Source organism: the organism of the source record quoted next, unplaced genomic scaffold (genome assembly GCF_019419815.1).
Source record: "Pyrus x bretschneideri cultivar Hongxiangsu unplaced genomic scaffold, Pyrus_bretschneideri_v1 Contig152, whole genome shotgun sequence".
In the NCBI taxonomy this organism is placed as follows: Eukaryota; Viridiplantae; Streptophyta; class Magnoliopsida; order Rosales; family Rosaceae; genus Pyrus; species Pyrus x bretschneideri.
In genome coordinates, this window is record NW_025999449.1 from 60,541 (window position 1) to 70,452 (window position 9,912).

Consider the following 9,912-nt stretch of genomic DNA (forward strand, 5'->3'; position numbering starts at 1 on the left):
ATTACGGCTATTGTTACACTAGTGATATTCTGGCCCTTATCAAAAATGTTAAGTGATAATTTAAGGGGCACTTGTTCCTACTAAAGATGGCTGCATTGTGTTAGTAAAGGAATCCTTCCATCGAAACTTCAGAAAGGATGAAGGATAAACATATATACAAACGTATAGTATTTCAATACTATCTCAAAATGATTAATGACGATCCAAATTTGTATTTTTTTTAATAAAATTCATTGGTATAGGAAGAAGCCCTATCAAATAAAGATTTTTTGTCTTTCGACCATCTTTCGATTGTTAATAATATCGATTTCTTGTTGAACCCTGTAAATGTAAATTGCGTGAAAGTAGGACTACGCGGGAATCTGTCGGTATACAAAAGTAGAAGTTGCGTTATCAATGACCCACAACACAACTTCTAAAAAAATCTGCATTGTTTTAGTTTACCACCTCTTAACATTATGAATTATAAATTATGAATAAAGCTGTCCTTTTTAAAAGCACGAAAAACCAAACCAGACGTAGAAGCTGTTGTCAATGACCCACAACTTCTAAACCAATCTGCTTTGTTTTACCAACTCTTGACATTATGAATTATAAATTGGGTTATTATATAAAATGGTTCCTGAGATTTGCATGATCAATAGAAATGGTCTCTGAGATTGAAAATCAACATAAATGGTCCTTGAGATTGTCCACCATCTATGATTTTGGTCATTCCGTTAAAAACGATTTTGGACAATTTTCAAAGTTTTGTAACTCAATCATTTCTTAATCAAATTCGACCCATAATATATCAAAATGAAGATAGGAAAGTGTAGAATAAGATTATACCTATTTGGAAGCACAATGGTTGCCGGAGATGGCCGAAAAATAGCCTGAAAGGTGACTGGTCTGCGGAAAAACTGGAAAACTCGCCGAAAACTGGGTAAACTTTAAACGTTCATAACTTCTTCAATACTCAACCAAATCGAGTGATTCAAAAACAAAAATAATACTTCTTGATGAGACGAAGAGAATGGTACCTTTTTTCAAAGGCTAACTCGCCGTGGTTTGGTCGGACAACGGCTTGAAAGTGGCTAACCATTTTCGAGTAAGCCACTTTCAAGCAGTTTTCCGGCCAAACCACGGAAATTTAGCAGTAAAGAAAGATAACATTCTCTTCGTCTCGTCGAAAAGTATGATTTTTGTTTTTGAATCACTCAATTTGGTTGAGTATTGAAGAAGTTATGAACGTTTAAAGTTTACCCAGTTTTCGGCGAGTGTTCAAGTTTTTCCGCGGACCAGTCACCTTTCAGGCTATTTTCCGGCCATCTCTGGAAATCATTGGGCTTCCAAATAGGTATAATCTTATTCTACACTTTCTTATCTTCATTTTGATATATTATGAGTCGAATTTGGTTAAGAATTGATTGAGTTACGAAACTTTGAAAATTGCCCAAAATGTTTTTAACGGAATGACCAAAATCATGAATGGTGGACAATCTCAATGATCATTTCTATTATTTTCAATATCAGAGACCATTTTTATTAATCATGCAAATCACAAGGATCCATTTTGTATAATAACCCTTATCAATTTTAAATTAAGCTGTTATTTTTAAAAACATCAAAATTCAAACCACACGTAAGAGCATGTAAGCGAGAGAGAAAAATCTATGAAAGAAGACTGTTTGACTTGCCTTCTGGTCAAAGAAAACGGCGGTTTTAGTCCATCTCACTGATTGACAGCAAGCAAATATATCTCCTTATACTTTTCAGCCTTCTCATGCATGTTTTGTTTTATTTGTTTATCTAATAGTGCAGCAAAAAGATGATGAAAAGATTTAGTAAGAAAGTTGAAAAGAAAACAACAAAGTCTTATAATTTTTACAATAATTATCATTATCATTTAGGTTCATGACATTACCGACACCAAATATATCATTATCTAGGGAAAAAAATGTAAATATACCGTACCAATTGCCTTCAACACCTAACACACACCATGTTTACAAAAAAACTAATCATCTTCTTTTGGTTAACGGTCCAGCTTTGTATCTTTTTTTTTCAATGAAGGGATTATAATGGATTAAACGAGTCGAACTATATATAAAGTTTGGCCGTTTGTTTACAATAGTATGAGTCTTACTCTCTAAACTCGCACAAAACAGATGAAGAAAACCAAGACTCTGGAATTAGCCATTAATTACAAATAGTCTACTTTCTTTCCGTCTAGAGCAATTGGAAAAACCAAAATCTCTGATAAAAAGACTCATCCGTACCCTGTCTCCAAACTTTGTTAAATAAAGAAAAGCGAAAATAATTACATCATTTGATAAGTATAATATTATCATCTCGAATTTTTTGTACATATCATAAATTTGAGATGGACTGGGATCAATCACATATAAGAAATTTCTCATGGCATAATCTATATTTTATGGAACAATGGGAGACTCTCATAAAATAATAATTAATGGGCAAAACCCTTGACTTGGCATGCAATACGCGTCTTAGATCGCATTATATATAAGTCGTTAGAGAACGAAGGAGCCAAAACTTGTATCTCGATCTGATACAATGGTTGACAAAGCCAGCGTTGTTTACGTGATTCCCATCATTTTATTGCTATTGTTCTCATCCAAAATAGTCTTTGCCAATGTCTCTCTCTCTCTCTCTCATATGTATATATTAAATTATTGTTTAACACATAAATGTTCGGTAACTAATTAATGATAAAGCTCCTGATCTTGTCATTGCAGATGATGTAAAGAAGATGATCAGTAGGTTGCGTCTGCAAATGAAGATTATTCATACAAAGAAAGTAGGCGTACCAGTTCCAGGTATGTCGCCTGGAGTTCCCAAAAAAGCTAAACACAATAACTAAGTAGTACTTTGGTTTATTTTCATGTTAGGATAACTTGTAAATAAATTTCGAATGTTCTGGCAAAATGTAGCAATTTGGATTATAGTGATCTGTAATTTGTAGCCTTTTTTTTTAATTTTTTTTTATTTTGTGTTTATGAATAAGAATAATAGTTTGTAATTGATTTTTATTATTTCTTTGATTAGTTAATACGGTATCCAAATGGGATCGACCCTTGAGATTCAATATGCTCTTATTTGGTATCAGTTTGTTTATCGCTTCTCTCTCTCTCTCTCTCTCTCTCTCTCTCTCTCTCTCTATGTTTACAATTAACCATTATTCAACGTTAGATTACATCAAAACAATATCTTTCATTTATAACTCTTAATATTTAGCAATCCGGTTATTGACAGAGGATTGTGAAGAGTCAATTGAATCAGTAGGTTGCGTCTTCAACGTCAATCCAGTACATTCCAAGTTCAAATGCTCTTGTAGGCACCGGTGAAATAAATACGCACCCCCAAATTAAAGTTTTGGGATGCCAGGGCTCACGTGGCACACACTGTAGGCTTCGGTCATCAAAAGTGACATGGGTCAACATTTGACGAAAAATTAATTAAAGGATTATCTTTAATTAATCTAAATTTAAATCAAATAAATTAATTGCTTTAAATTAATTAATTAATTTAAATTTAGCTCATACACATCCTTACACTCAGACAAAGAAGAGGTACGCATGTAATTGAAAGATCCCTTGCACTTAACATGTAGCATTTTGATTTTTCTATGAAGAACATCTGTTTACCAATCAAAAAGTAATTACTTGACTTCAATCAAAATTGAACAATTAGTATATAAACATGTTATATAACACCCCTATGCTGAGAGCGATATATACCTATACATAAGATATTGTCACAATGACATGCTCAATCTAAACAGAGTAATTCTCACTTTATTATCATGAAAGTATCGTGGTTTCCAAACTTTCATACATTTGTTGTGACCTATATTTAACTGACAACGGGAAGGGGGCCGTCGGCAAGGAGAGAAAAAAAGGAGAGATGTGTTTGTAGAATTGTGTAGAGGGATGTATGTGTTATTCCCCCTATGTAGTACCCTTATTTATAGTAAGAAGAAGGAGAAGAAATCCTTCATCTCTAAGAAATACAAGTCCGTATATGAAAAAATAACTAGAATCAAATCTAATCTAGGAACAATCTATTCTCAATAAGGTAGGAAATTGCATAATGAAGTAATTAGTCTCACAAAAAACCCTATGCCTATGGCAAAAACCCAAGTAGGGACAAAATCCATAGTCTAAGGAAAAATGCTTGAGTAATGCAAAGTCAAATGAAACGTTATCAGGACGTCATCAAGGATATGATCAACCCAAAGTGGATGCCTCCTTAAAACCTAGTTAGGTAGTAAAAAACCAATGGGAAAAATGCTCCTAATCGTAGGGAAAAAGAGTACATTAAGATCAAGCAAGTATACTTCATGATACTCCCCCTTAAGTTTGACACAATTCCAAAGAGAACTAGCAATGTTACAACTCAAAAAGTTTACTCATACCAATTCCTTGAACAAGCTTTTGAAACATCGCCTTCGGTAGTGATTTGGTGAAGAGGTCGGCCAGATTGTCTTATGAACGGATTTGCGTGACTTCAATCTTCTAATGCTTTTGTTGTTGATGTGAAAAGAAGAACTTCGACGCAATGTACTTGGTGTTGTCTCCTTTGATATAGCCCTTCTTGAGTTGTTCGATGCATATTGCGTTGTCTTCATAGATTGTGTCGGGACATTCACATCGGGGTAAAGATCACAGGAGCTTCGAAGATGGCCCACAACTGCTATCAACCAAAAGCATTCCCGAGTTGCTTCATGTAAGGTGAGAATTTCAGCATGGTTAGACGAAGTGGCAACTAAGGTTTGTTTAGTTGACCTTCAAGAGATTGTTGTTCCTCCGGCATAACCAACAAGGTGAGAATCGACTCGAGAAGCAGGGGCGTACAACATCACTTGAGGATCCGTAAGGATAGAACAAGCCCAAATCCATATTACCCTTAAGGTAATGGAAGATGTCTTTAACACCAGTCCAGTGTCTGCGTGTTGGTGCATTATTGTATCTTGCCATAAGATTAATAGCGAAGGAGATGTCGGGTCTAGTGCATTGAGCTAAGTACAATAAAGCGTCTATCGCACTTAGATAAGGAACTTCAGGCTCCAAAATCTCTTCATCATCCTCATTCGGACGGAAGGGATCTCCTTTTGCATCTAGCAATCGAACGACCATAGAAGTACTTGAAGGCTTCGCTTTATCCACATTAAAGTGCCGCAACACCTACTGGGTGTAGTTCATTTGATGTACTAAGATTCCATCTGAACAATGCTCTATCTTAAGAACGCAATAGTATCGAGTGTTTCCTGGATCTTTCATCTCAAATTTTGACTTCAGGTGCGTGACAGTTCTCATGAGCTCTTCAGGAGTTTTGATAAGATTCATGTCATTGCCATATAATGCAACTATTGCAAAATCGAAATATGACTTCTTAATGAACACACAAGGGCATAGTTCGTTGTTCACATATCCCTGAGTGGTCAAATACTCACTCAGACGGTTATAAGGTAGCGAAAAGTAATCACATACATAACGGGTGAATAAGTTTTGTCATAGTTAATCCCAGGGTGTTGTGCAAAGCCTTATGTAACAAGACGATCTTTGTAATGCACAATTTTGTTCTCCTCATTACATTTCCAAACGAAACCCACTTGTATCCAACGGGCTTCACATGTGGAAGAGTAGGAGCTACAGGTCCAAACACCTTATATTTCGCAAGCGAATTGAGTTCGACTTGGATTGCTTGATTCTAGTTTGACCAATTGGTTCTACATCGACATTCATCAACGGAACGAGGTTCAATGTCATCGCTTAATATGATCTCGGTAGCTACTAATGCATCGTCAACGATTATCTCTTTTCTACACCACACATCATCTAAGTTAGCATAATAGACCAAAATCTCATGATTCTAATGAGGTGGATTCGTCTTTTCAAGAACGCTTATGTAATCTAAAATTTCCTTATGAGTTAGATAGAATGAGTAAGCAATAGTTGAATTCACGGTAGTCTCTTTAGGTGCCTGTGCTGTGGGTTTCCTCTTCCGGGGGTGTGAATCCTTTGAACCAAGAGGTCTGTCATGCTTTTGTGTAGGGGCAGATGATTGGCTAGCCACTAACGTACGTGGATCGCCAAAGTTGGCACCCCAGGCCTCTAGGAGGGAAATCCATCTTACATTTGGTATATTTATCTTTGCAGGCACATTCGCAGCTGGAATATGTGATCTTATCACTCGCGCTGGAATATGTGATCTTAATTCGTGTCGTTCTTCAAGAACGTTGACACTCTTATCTTCCTTAATGACGGGAAAACAGTTTCATAGAAGTGACAATCTGCGAAACGAGCGATAAACAGATCACCTATCAAAGGTTCTAAGTAACGAATAATCAGAGGTGCATTATTAAACGTTGACTACCTATCAAACGTTGATGCTCTTATCTTCCACGTTCTTCCGGAACGCGGAGAATAAAGTGCCTCATCAATGGTCAAACTTGGACCATTAGACAACATTATGCATGCCTTACCGTATCCTTCAATCAGGTTGGATGGGCCTGGGAAGGTTATCAGAGGTGCATTATTACGTACGAAGTTAGTGAAATAGATGTGTTCACGCAAAATGGTGGCACTATCTGCCAGACAACTGACTTCCCCACTAGTCATACCTTGAACAAAAAATTAATTTAAATCAGTCACATTCTTAAAAGTTCTAAAGACAAATATCCATTCAAAATAATTTTAAGTATTCAAGGATGGAAATTAATTAAAAACTTAATATCCAAAAACAAATCACCAACAAATAATCTAAACATAAAGGAAAATTGTTCAAAATTTAACCAAAAAACAAAAGGGGGGGTTTGGCCACTGCTATAGAATTCGGTCCCAATGTCTAAATTTCAACTAGAAAAATAATTTATGTCTAAGATTCTAACCTTCCATAGGGATAACGGATTCTTGAAAGTCAAAAACCTCCATCTTTGTACTTTCCGGTTCGTTCACTTGCACAAAGTTTGATTCAAACTTCTTACGATGAGAATGATATTCAACTACAGCCTTCTAGGGATCTCGGCAAACACGGGACCAATGGTCCTTTGAATCACAATGATATCATATATCTGCATCCATGGTTTCAGGTGCTTTGCCCTTATTCTTGAATTTTGGGGCCATGAGAGCAAGGCTAGGGTGAATCAGGGCTTTGTTTCCTCCTTTAGCTAGGCCTTGACTTTGTTGACCTTGACAGGGTGGCTTCTGGCCGCCCCTACCCTACCTCTTTTGGCGTTTTGGGCATTGGTTCGTGCTATAGTGTACTTCAGGCACAGCAGTAGAACTAGTAGGTCGAGCTTGATGATTTTTCATCAAGAGCTGATTCTGCTTTTCAGCGATAAGTAAAATAAAGATCATATCTAAAAACTTAGTGAACTTCTGAGCTCTATATTGTTGTTGCAGGACATATTAGTAGCAAAGAAGGTCGAATAGGTCTTCTCCAGGAGACCCTATTTGGTCAAAACCTCGTTACAAAACTTGAGAAGTGATCGGATTCAACAAACTTCTGAATTATATGCATTCATAAACTTAAAGACTTGGAAGCGCAAATGTTGCCAATCATGTCTTGCTTTAAGGAAGAAGATGTCATTTTGGTGATCAAAGCAATCAGCCAAAGCAACCCATAGTGCTCGTGGATCCTCCTCAGCAAGGTACTCGGTTTGCAGTGCGTCATGAATATGTCTTCAGATGAAGATCATGGCGATGGCTTTATTAGCTTCTCCAATTGAGTTGTCAGTCTGATCTTCAAATGAGGGATGCAAATTCTTCACAGTGAGGTAGAGCTTCACATCTTGGACACACGTAAGGTAGTTCCTTCCAGAGACCTCCAAAGTGGTAAAGTCAATTTTGTTCAAATTCGACATGTTCCTATCACAATAAACAACAAGATGTGATTAGTGTAATGGAGAAACAAAATCAATCCATTCATATAGGAGTAGAACATTCAAGCTCTAATAGACATGTATTGGTTAAAATTCGCATAAAAAACTTCGCGTTTTGCATGGATGATGTTTTTAAAGAAAACTTCAGGTTTTAAAACAAGGCATGTCCATAGAAACTTTAGGTTTCAAAATAATTATGACTTTAAGCTCATATGTTCCTGTAGACAAACACAAATATATATATATATACACACACACACACACAAAAATATGCAACAAGAAAATATGCAAATAAAGCTTCAGGTCTATAATTATAATTGAATTAATTATTTGGACTTCGGGCCAAACTTAAATTGTGGGTGAAAAAAATATAAAACCCATTGGGCCTAAAATAATTAGGCAATTAAACTTGGGGCCCAAAAACTTGGACCAAAGCCCATGGGTGGGTTGAGTAAATTGAAACGGTACGACCCAAGCCCAAGAAAATGGGCTGGAATGGCTGATAAAGCCAAAGAGGGCTTCAAGCCCAATATACCATAAGCCTAAGACGAGCGTGGATCAGGTGCAATGGGGAGCAAGGATACTCCAGCAAAGTTGGGATCCAATGCGGCACACACACATACACCAGCAGAAGCTGGGATTCTATGTGATACAGTGCACATGAGAAATGGTAAAAGCCTAAATGGCTCAACTGTTTCTTAGGCCGGGTGATCACCAAAGCCCAAAGGGCTAGTGATGTGGGTCAAGGCTTCTAGGCACAAGTAAGCCCAAGAACAAGGGTGTTGTGTGAATGGACCAAAAAAGGAATCTAAGGCCCATTTAGGCTCTGGTTGGATCTTCAGGCCACCCAAGCGACGCTGGGTGTGGGGATTTGCCAGAGGTGGTCAATCGAGTCACTTCAGGTAATGTTCCATGGTCGGTGCAAGCCATGGTTCATCGGAGAACCAAGAATTGACGACAGAGATTGAATCTCAACTTCGGGGGTGGTGAGAATCAAAGGGATTCGAGTGGATTCTACTAAAAACTCATGAAATTCTTCTAGAATTTCACAGATCGTTGGTGAAAACGATGAGTTTCGTCTAAATCACACGACTGCCGGTCATGTTTTTGTCTGAAAAATTGGTAAGAAAAAGACCTGGGCTTCAGGCCTAGGGTTCCAGGTTGGGACGATGGTGCCTCAACGCACCATTTGGTTATGGGTTTGTTGCCTTAAAGGCAATGGTTGGGTTGGGCTAGCCAAGCCGATGTAGGTTGCTAGCTTGGTGCTGGCGACTTGCACGGCTTAGGTCATAAGTTAGAAAACCCCTAGCAGTTTTCAATTGTTTTTTTTTTTCAATTAATTCAATGCATATTGAAACAAATAAATTAATGCGTGGACATATATTTGATGCAGTTCATGATAATATCAAATTCACATAATTCAACAATTATGGATATAATGCATACACAATTTATGTAGAATCTAAAATTCAAAAAACGTAAAGTTAGGTCATGCATCATGGTGAATGTTAATGCTATCAAGGTTGCAAAAATATCGAGATAAAAATCGTTGTTTTGGAAAAACCTAATTGTGTAATGATGTGGATAAACTGGTTTGATACAGAAAATCTCATCATCAGATTTCTAAGCCCAGCGGTAGGAATGTGCTGATAACGTGTTATCACGTATATTTAACTAACGAGGGGAAGGGGGCCAGAGGGAAGGAGAGAAAAGAGAGATGTGTTTGCAAAATTGTGTAGAGGGATGTGTGTGTTATTCCCCTTTACGTAGTGCCTTTATTTATAGTAATGAGAGGGAGAAGAAATCCTTCATCCCCAATGAATACAAGTCCATATAGGAAAGAATATCTAAAATCAAATCTAATCTAGAATTTACACAATCACACTTAAACTAGGAAGTCGTCTCGTCCACCGTCTCTCTCTTTCTCTCATCTCTCTCTCTCTCTTACTTTGGGCGTCATCTTGTTTTCTTTAACATCGTCATCATCACTGCAGCGTGTCCTCTGGCATCGTCTTCATCCTTTC